The 9,012-nt window shown below is 39.2% G+C and overlaps 1 non-coding gene across 1 annotated transcript; it reads right to left on the bottom strand.

Annotated features, from left to right (window-relative positions):
* Window positions 1-4,616: 4,616 nt before the first annotated feature.
* Window positions 4,617-4,723, bottom strand: LOC121205452 (small nucleolar RNA R71). The gene has a single exon (XR_005900529.1). It is a non-coding gene; the product is annotated as a small nucleolar RNA R71 (small nucleolar RNA).
* Between the last annotated feature and the right edge of the window lie 4,289 nt (window positions 4,724-9,012).

The raw sequence follows: 9,012 nt of genomic DNA, 5'->3' as shown, positions 1-9,012 counted from the left end.
CAAATCGATAAGAGTTGACATCCTCACTAAAGATTCACTCAAATCACTCAAAGTGTTTAAGATTCAACAATTAAGTACTCAATAGTCAAACATGAAAAGTTATTACCATAGGCTTGCATGAAAATCAAATCTCCACCACTATAAATGAGATGATACACAAATCAAAAAGTCTTTAGCAGGGTTGTAATGGGGCTTGGGTTAAAGGTGTGGATAAAGGCTGAAAAAGAGGGCTAGAATCGAGATCAATTTAATAAATTACCAAACTTAGAAAAATAAAGCTAATTACTGAATTACAAACAAGTGCCAAAATTAAAACTATCCAAAACTAATGAAGTGAGCTTTTTGTCAAAATAGTAACTTTAACTTATCCAAGCTCACTATGAAAGAATAATAATATGTAATTATATGAATATATAAATATATGTTTTTTTTAAGAATAAGAACAGAAAGTACATAATAAGAAATAATTCAGCAACTGAAATGAACGAATATAGTTAGGTAACTAATTAAATCAAATCTCGATAAAAAGAGAGTCAATAAAAAGGGAGAAATTCTTAACAAATCAAAAATGGTTAAGTTGTGGGTTATCATTAGAGGGAAATCAAGAAATGATGTTCAAGGCTCAAAGGGTTTCACTAAAGCTTAGTTATGTGGGTAGGCTTTTTATGGAGTAAGTGGGTTAAAATCTAAATGCCTTCATCATCTTAGTATATCAAATCAAAGGTGTGGTCTCGACATGTATAATTGATGCAAGTTCTAGAATAACAAATCAGAATTGACTCACTCATAACCATCAATAAAAGTGAGCAAGAAAGATATATGCTCTAAAAGGTTCAAAATCTCACAAAAATTATGGGTTTTTGATGTCAATTCTATAAATTTAGAACTTCAAGATAATACATCATTTCAGGGAAACAACTTAACAATTTTAATTCTCAAAAAGTCAACTTATCATGCTTGATTCTTTATTGTCCTAAAGTTTAAATAATCAATGCACAATTACCTATGTTTTAATCCAAAACATATCAATAAAAATCATAAATCAATTAAAATTCATTCTAATAGTAATATGAGAAAATTATTTGAGAACAAAATATAATTCAGGGATTTTCGGTTAATCATATAAATAACCTCCCCACACTTAAGATGTACATTATCCTCAATGTACAAAGATAGGTAATAACAATATAAGCATAATATCATAAAAGAGGGGGAGAAGTGAAACTGCTCTGAATTTGGATGTAATACTTGGAATAGCGAAAGCAGATTTATATACATTGGAAATGAAGTGCATGAGTGAATAGGCAGAGGTGGAGGTGGGGCAGGATATTCCGGTAGTTGTAGAGGCTAGGTTCCACAATCATAGCGCCAAGCGAAGAAGTTATCGTGGTGGTCAGTGTCTTGGTGGCTATGGTCGTGGTCGAGCAGGACATGACAGTCGTGGATTATCTTTCCCCAGAGGATTGTTTGTATTTTCCTGAGTAGCACCAATTGACTAAACCTTTTGAAACTACGATATCACTAGTAATGTTTTAGGGAGTTATATCGATGGGGTTGTTATTGTTACTCATAAAGGAACAACCATATAATTAAGGGGTTCAAAATATACTAATAAAAGTATTTTAGAACATGAAAAATAAAAATAAAAGGAAAAGGAAAAGAAAAACAAAGTGAAAATAAATGGACTCAAAAGTCATCATCGGCAACAGGATCATGAGGTAGTGTTGCTAGAGGCGAAATGTGGAAATGTTGGCAAATCTGCTGTAGAGTCATCTCTATACTGTCGAATCACGGAGCGGAGCTGTTGAACTACTGAGTGCAATATTATTCAAATAGAGTCAGGTGGTCATAAATTTATGTCAATGAAGCAGCCGCATGAACTGGTCTGTGACTTAGTGGTGGCTGAGAAGGAGGGTTCTTATGAAAAGAAGAGATATTGTCAGTAATTTTGGGGTCATCTTGATCGATAGCTCGTGCTAATCAGTATTGAGGAGGATCGAACCCACGACGACGCTCTATCATCCTCATATGGAGCATACTTAAGATGCCCTGTGGGGACATCTGACCGATGAATGTGAGTGATGTGGATTGCACCAATGTGTTCAGGAGCCCAAAGTGTCGAGCTAGACGAGTCACGTAAGGGCCAATCCAGATGGCTCCCTTTCTGTGTAATTCGGTCTGATGGCGAAAGGCGAGGGCGATGAAGTATGCAAAATCAAAAATATGCCCTTGTCTCATGCTCCATAAGAAGTATGCGTCGTGAATATTAATGACGCCAATGCTCTCTCGTCGCCTTGTTAAAGTGTAGGCAAGTAGCGCGTGAACGATCGTACGGCTGGGGAGAGAGCTAATGCCTTCGAACGACTGGGATCATAGGCTCCTAATTTAGGTGAGAGACCGTCCCAAACGGATGAGGGTGAATAATTAATCTGACGGTGAAGATGAGGAAAATCGTCAGCCTCCATAAATTTGTCGATATAAGGTCCCAAGGCCACGCTTAACTCTGAGACACTTAGTTGACTCACTAGACCACCAAGTTGAAACTACATGGTGCTTGGGTTGTTGAACTCTACCATGAAAATCTAGAGGAGGAATGTTGAGCATTAATTAACCGTAATTTATACATATTTTTACCCCATGTTTAACGTATTTTATGGATGATTTTCCATTAGAATTGGTGAATCCGATGCTCCTAATGCTTTAATTTCATGTTTTACACTTAGGAGAGCATAGAAGAGCGAAAGGAACGAGAAACGGGCCAAAAATAGAGAAAATTTGCCAAAATACGAAATCAACACGGCCTGGACCTCCTCACACGGGCAAACCACACGGCAGTATCAATTTGGCAGGCTCGAGCACGACCTAAAGTAACCTGCCGAGCCCAAGTTGAGTTCAATTCGGAAAACGCTAATTTTGAGGGCTTTTAGGCATTCCAAAGCCTATAAATACACCCTAGAGAAGGAAGAAAAGGGAGGACAGAGTCGGGGGTAAAGAATTACTCCAAGAAAGCCGATTGATTCTTCTTAGAAGCCGGATTCATCATCAAGACTGAAGTTCTCTCTTCAATTCCCCTTCAGAAGTTTTGGGTTTTCTTTATATTTTGCATTCTTTATTATTCTGAGATGTTTTCTTATTTAGTTATGAACTAAATCTCCTAAATACCTAAGGGGAATGAAACCTAAGACGAATCTTGTTATTATTTTCTGAATTGTATGATAAATATTTGACTTGTTCTTAATTATGTGTTCTTGATTCTTGTTTTGATATCCCAGGATATCGATTCAAGATAAGCTCTTATTCAGAAGAGGAATAAACCCTGTTTAAGAGTACATTTGTCATAATTAAGCAGAGTTGATTGCGTGCCTAGACATAGGGTGACAAGATTTTGCCGGATTAGGGTGAAACCTAATAAGGGGATCCATAGATCGAATTAATGCAACCCTAGAGTGTTAATTAGAGAAAAGTCTCGGTTATTCAATCTAGGGATTAGACGTTATTAGTCTTGAATAGGGATAATAACATAACTTAGGGATCTCTACGGAACAAGTTAAATAAATAAATCGTCTGATTCAGAGCCAAAATAACAAGTACAGTCTAGGTGGATTTTTCCTTAGGTATTGTCTTCATTCAATCTATTTTTCCAAAAGCAATTCCCCAATTCCATTCTCTGTGTGTTCTTAGTTTAGATAATTAGTTAGTTAAAACAAAAACCTTTTTATTCTTAGGCTAGATAATAAAAAAACAGTCATTACTAGTACTTTTAGTTCCTTTGGATTCGACAATCCAGTCTTGCAAAAACTATACTACTGTTCGATAGGTACACTTGCCTACATCGCGATAATAGTTAGTTCAAGAACGAGCAATTATAAAAATTTAAAACTTATCACGAAATCACGCGATCAAGTTTTTGGCGCCATTGTCAGGGATCTGAAATATTAGGAACACTCAATTTTTATTACTTTAGCCATTTATTTTTCGTGCACTTTAATTTATTATTATTTATTAATTTACTTTTTCCTTCTCTTGGCAGGTTTTTATAGTTTATGACTAGAAGAAATTCGTCAGGACCATTACTTTTTGACGAAGAAATCGATCGTACAGTTCGCAGAAATCAAAGAGAAATAAGGCAAAGCTTAAGATACATAAAGAACGAGCAAGAAGACGATACTCAACCCCCAACCAAAGAGATGGCTGAAAACCAAGGTAATCAGCTACCTCCTGCAATTGCGGTTAATCAAAATCCTGCTCCACGCACTATGTATGATTATGCTAAACCTTATTTAACAGGAACTGAATCGAGCATACTTAGACCTGCTGTAGCTGCAAATACTTTTGAATTAAAACCTAACACTATTCAAATGATACAACAATTTGTTCAGTTTGATGGTTTGCAGGATGAGGATCCCAACGCTCATTTAGCCAACTTCTTAGAACTATGTGATACATTTAAAATTAATGGTGTCTCTGATGATGCCATTCGTATTTGGTTATTCCCTTTTTCATTGAGGAACAAAACTAGACAGTGGTTGAACTCGTTACCACGAGGGTTAATTACTACTTAAGAACAAATGACCAAAAAAATTTTACTAAAATATTTTTCGCCGGCTAAAACGGCTAAATTACGTAATGATATCTCTTCTTTTGTGCAGATGGATTTAGAAACACTCTACGATGCATGGGAGAGGTACAAGAACCTTCTGAGAAGGTACTCTCACCATGGGTTACCGCTTTGGCCACAGGTTCAAACGTTCCATAATGGCCTGAATCCTTCAACTCGACAAATGATTGACACAGCTGCTGGCGGAATCATCAATAATAAAACACCTGAAGATGCCTATGAGTTTATAGAGGAGATGTTACTGAATAACTATCAGTGGAAAGTCATGAGGACAAAGCCAACAAAAACAGACGGCGCTTATAATGTCGATTCGTCACCATGCTCTCTAATCAGGTAGAACTCTTAAATAAAAAGATTGATGGTTTTCTTAGTTCTTCACAGGTTCACCCAGTAATGTAGTGCGAAGTAAGTAGAGGTGAAACAAGCCATTCGGAATACCAACCTTATGGCCACAACATGGATAACTAGCAATTAAACTACATGGGTAATAATCCTCGACCTCAAAACAATCCATATAGTAACACTTACAATGCAGGTCGGAGGAACCACCCCAATTTCTCATGGAGCGGTCAAGGAAATCAAAGACCACAACTACCTCTAGGCTACTAACAACTACCCTACCAATAGGAAAAGAAGCCAAACCTTGAAAAGATGCTCTCAAAGTTTATATCGGTGTTAGAAACTCATTTCCAGAACACCGAGATAACACTTAAAAATCAACAAGCGTCAATCCAAGGGCTCGAAACTCAGATAGGCCAGCCTTCCAAACTAATTTCTGAATGACCACAAGGTAGCTTGCCAAGTAATACTGAACCCAACCCAAGGGAACAGCTCAACGCAATTAATATTCAAGATGAAGAAGGAGTTGTTGAGCCTGAACTAGAACCGAGGCAAGAAACTGTGGTAAGCAAATGTCAAGGTGAGGTAGATAACAATAAAAACAAAACAGTGAATGTCGAATATAAACCTCGTGTGCCATACCCTAACGCGACAAGGAAAGATCGCCCAGATGAACAATTTGGTATAGTCCTTAAACTCTTAAAAAATTACATATTAACTTACCGTTTATTGAAGCCCTATCGTAGATGCCAAACGCAATGAAATTTTTAAAGGAACTTTTAGCAAATAAGCGGAAGTTGGACGAGGCATCACACGTGGAGCTTAACGCAGTTTGCTCAGCAATTCTCCAAAATAGACTACCGAATAAATTAAAAGATCCAGGGAGTTTTACAATTCCTTGCTTAATTGGTAGTTTAGATGTTAATAATGCATTAGTTGATTAGGGGCTAGTATTAACGTCATACCCTACAAAATGTTTAACCAATTAGGTCTCGGGAATCCCCAACAAACTAGGATGAGCATTCCATTAGCATATAAAACTATAAGGTTCCCTAGGGGCATTATTGAATATGTACTAGTTAAAATCGATAAATTTATATTTCCCATTGACTTTATTGTTCTAGATATAGAGGAGGATAGCAACACTCCTTTAATTCTGGGAAGGCCCTTTTTAGCAACTGCTAAAACGATTATTGATGTTGGCACAGGTGAATTCACACTCCGTGTGGGAGACGAAACAATCACCCTTCAAGCTCGCAATTCTGGCAACACATCGGGAATTGAAGGTGATCGTTTAATCCATTTCCTAGAACTGACAATATGGTACAACCTACTTTACAGGAAATGAGCTTGAAGGAAGTACACGAGTCATTCTCAAGAAATAGTAGAGGACCTGTTCATGAAAATTGAATATTACAAATCGAGGAACTCGATGAATGGTGGACGCATAAACCAAGAACACCCGACAAACTGAATCTACGAGAAAACGAGCTCAATACCTTTCCAAATCAACTTAAGATTGGAGATAGAGTCTTATTAGATGTCGCAGATCCCCACATTGTCGCTACTACACCGAATGAAAAAATCCCTCTTACGGTACTTAATATTTTTCCATTCGGTACGGTCGAGGTAAAGCACCCCAAGTTTGGCACTTTTAAGGTAAACAACACCCGTTTAAAACCTTATTTTGATAAGATTGATGACAGGAATGAGGAGTATAAACTCCTAAAACCACCATGATTATTCAACGTAGAGGTAAGTCAAGCTTAGACTATAAATAAGCACTTCTCGGGAGGCAACCCGAGCACTAACTATATTAACTTCTTTAAAAATTTAGTCTTCAACATCTAACTTACTAACAGAGCTCTCAAATACAGGTATTCCACAGAGACACGGCCAAGCACACGGGCGTGCTTCTGGCCGTGTGAAAACAGGGCAAGGATTTCCCCAAACACGGGCTACGATAAAATGGCATGGCCGTGCAACATGGCCGTGGTCAAGCCTGCCAAAACAACACGGGCGTGTCGCACGCCCGTGTCTAACACCCGTGGATGAACTTATTAGATTGACAAGGGCGTGGGGATTTCCCACACGGGCGTGGAAGAAGCGAACAATGCCAGACACAGCTATGGGACACAGCCGTGTGCACCCACACGCCCAAGGAACACGGGCGTGTACTAAATGTCAAACACGCCTAAATTCGAAATTCGAGAATCATACGGGCTGGAATTGGGGAACACGGGCGTGTGCCCTGGTCGTGTGGCCCAAAATCTATAAATACCTAGTACTATTCACTTTCTTTACCATTCAAAAACCCTAACCCTAGCCGCTGCAACTCCACACGGCCTCCCTGCCACGCCCGTGCGCCGCTTCCCACTTCATTTTTTAAGCTCAATCTCTTTCCCTTAGCGTTTGTTTACTCCTTTTACTTCTATTTTACTTATTTCTAATGCTTATTATCAACATAATCTTCAGATCTTTTGAACTACTTTTCATTTTTCTATCATTTAATTTGTATTCTTAGGTTAGTTATCATACATTTCATGTTAAATCAAGTTATTAGGAACACCTCATACCCATGACATTACTATACTTATTCTCATGCTATTACCATGCCAATATCTATCATTTAATTTGCATTCCTAGGTTAGTTATCATACATTCCGTGTTAAATTGAGATTAGAAAAACCTCATACCCATTACATTTCTATTCTCATTCTCATTGTTATTGTGGTTGAGTTTGCTTTATATTAGTAGTCTTGGCTAAAATAGTTAGTTCAAATTCATGCCTTTTACTTCTTCGAATTCGTTTACCTATTATTATTATTCTTTATATTTTAGGATTTTAATGTCGTCTTCCCGAGGAAAGAAAACCGTCGTACCTGCCTCGAAGAAGAGGAAGGGAGCCTCATCTTTCGCGTGTCCAACCACAGAAATTCGTCACCCTCTCCTGCAGTTCCCCCGAAGGCCCCAAGAAGAGCTTTTCCAAATACTTCGGGCCCGACCCTTAATTGCGGGCCGTTGCATCGACTGGGCTGCCGTAGAACAAGTTCAGATGGATGATGCGATTCGGGCCCTCCTAACCACCGACCCTTGGGAGCTGTTCTTTGGGATCATCGAACCAACATACCTCAAACTCATGATAGAACTATGCTCAACGTTCCATCTTCAGACCGTAATGACAAATTACGATGATCCCGGCATTGTCCAGTTTCGCCTAGGCGGGTTAGTCCGCCAGTTAAGCTTCCCAGAATTTGGTGCTGTACTAGGCTTATATACGGAGGAGTTTAAGGAGGAAAATGAACTACATGCTCTCACATACCACATACATTTTTCTCCCTCAAAGTACTGGCACACTTTGGCCCTTGGTGCAGCCTCCTACAATCCTAGCCGCTCCAAGGTATCAGTTCTCCCACCATCCTTGAGGGACCTACACACCATTTTAGCTCACACGATTACAGGGATACGAGAGAGCATTGACATCTTCAACACTCACGACACCTACTTCTTATAGTGTATGTTGCACGGGCACGTCATCGACCTTGCCTACTTCATCGCCCTCGCGATTCAGCACCAGACGGAGTGGCATAGGAAGGAGGACATCTTCATTGGCCCCTATGTGACTCGACTGGAGCGACACTTCGGGCTCCTTGACACCACGGCCCAAGAATCATCCTTGACCCTCATTGGCCAGTTGTCTCCACAAGGCATCTCGAGCATGCTTAGCATGAGGATGATCGAGAGGCGCCTAGGAACCTACCCTCCTCAATATCATCTTGTGCAATCCACCGAGAAGGAGGCTTACGAGGACATTCTTGATGATGTCCCTTCATAGCACGAGGACCCATCGACTTAGTCACCACTACCCTCTTGTCCAGTTCATGCGGCGGCTTCATAAACTGACATTTCTGAGTGCCTCACTCGATTCGAGCAGCAGTGTTTTCAACAATTTGACAACATTGATGCTACTCTACAGCAGATTTGTCAGCACCTCCACATCTCATCGCCAGTCCCACCTTGCGAACCATCTAGCAATGAAGATGTTTAAAAACATT

This window comes from Gossypium hirsutum, chromosome A08, assembly GCF_007990345.1.
Source record: "Gossypium hirsutum isolate 1008001.06 chromosome A08, Gossypium_hirsutum_v2.1, whole genome shotgun sequence".
Taxonomy (NCBI): Eukaryota; Viridiplantae; Streptophyta; class Magnoliopsida; order Malvales; family Malvaceae; genus Gossypium; species Gossypium hirsutum.
This window is presented reverse-complemented; position numbering and strand designations above follow the sequence as displayed.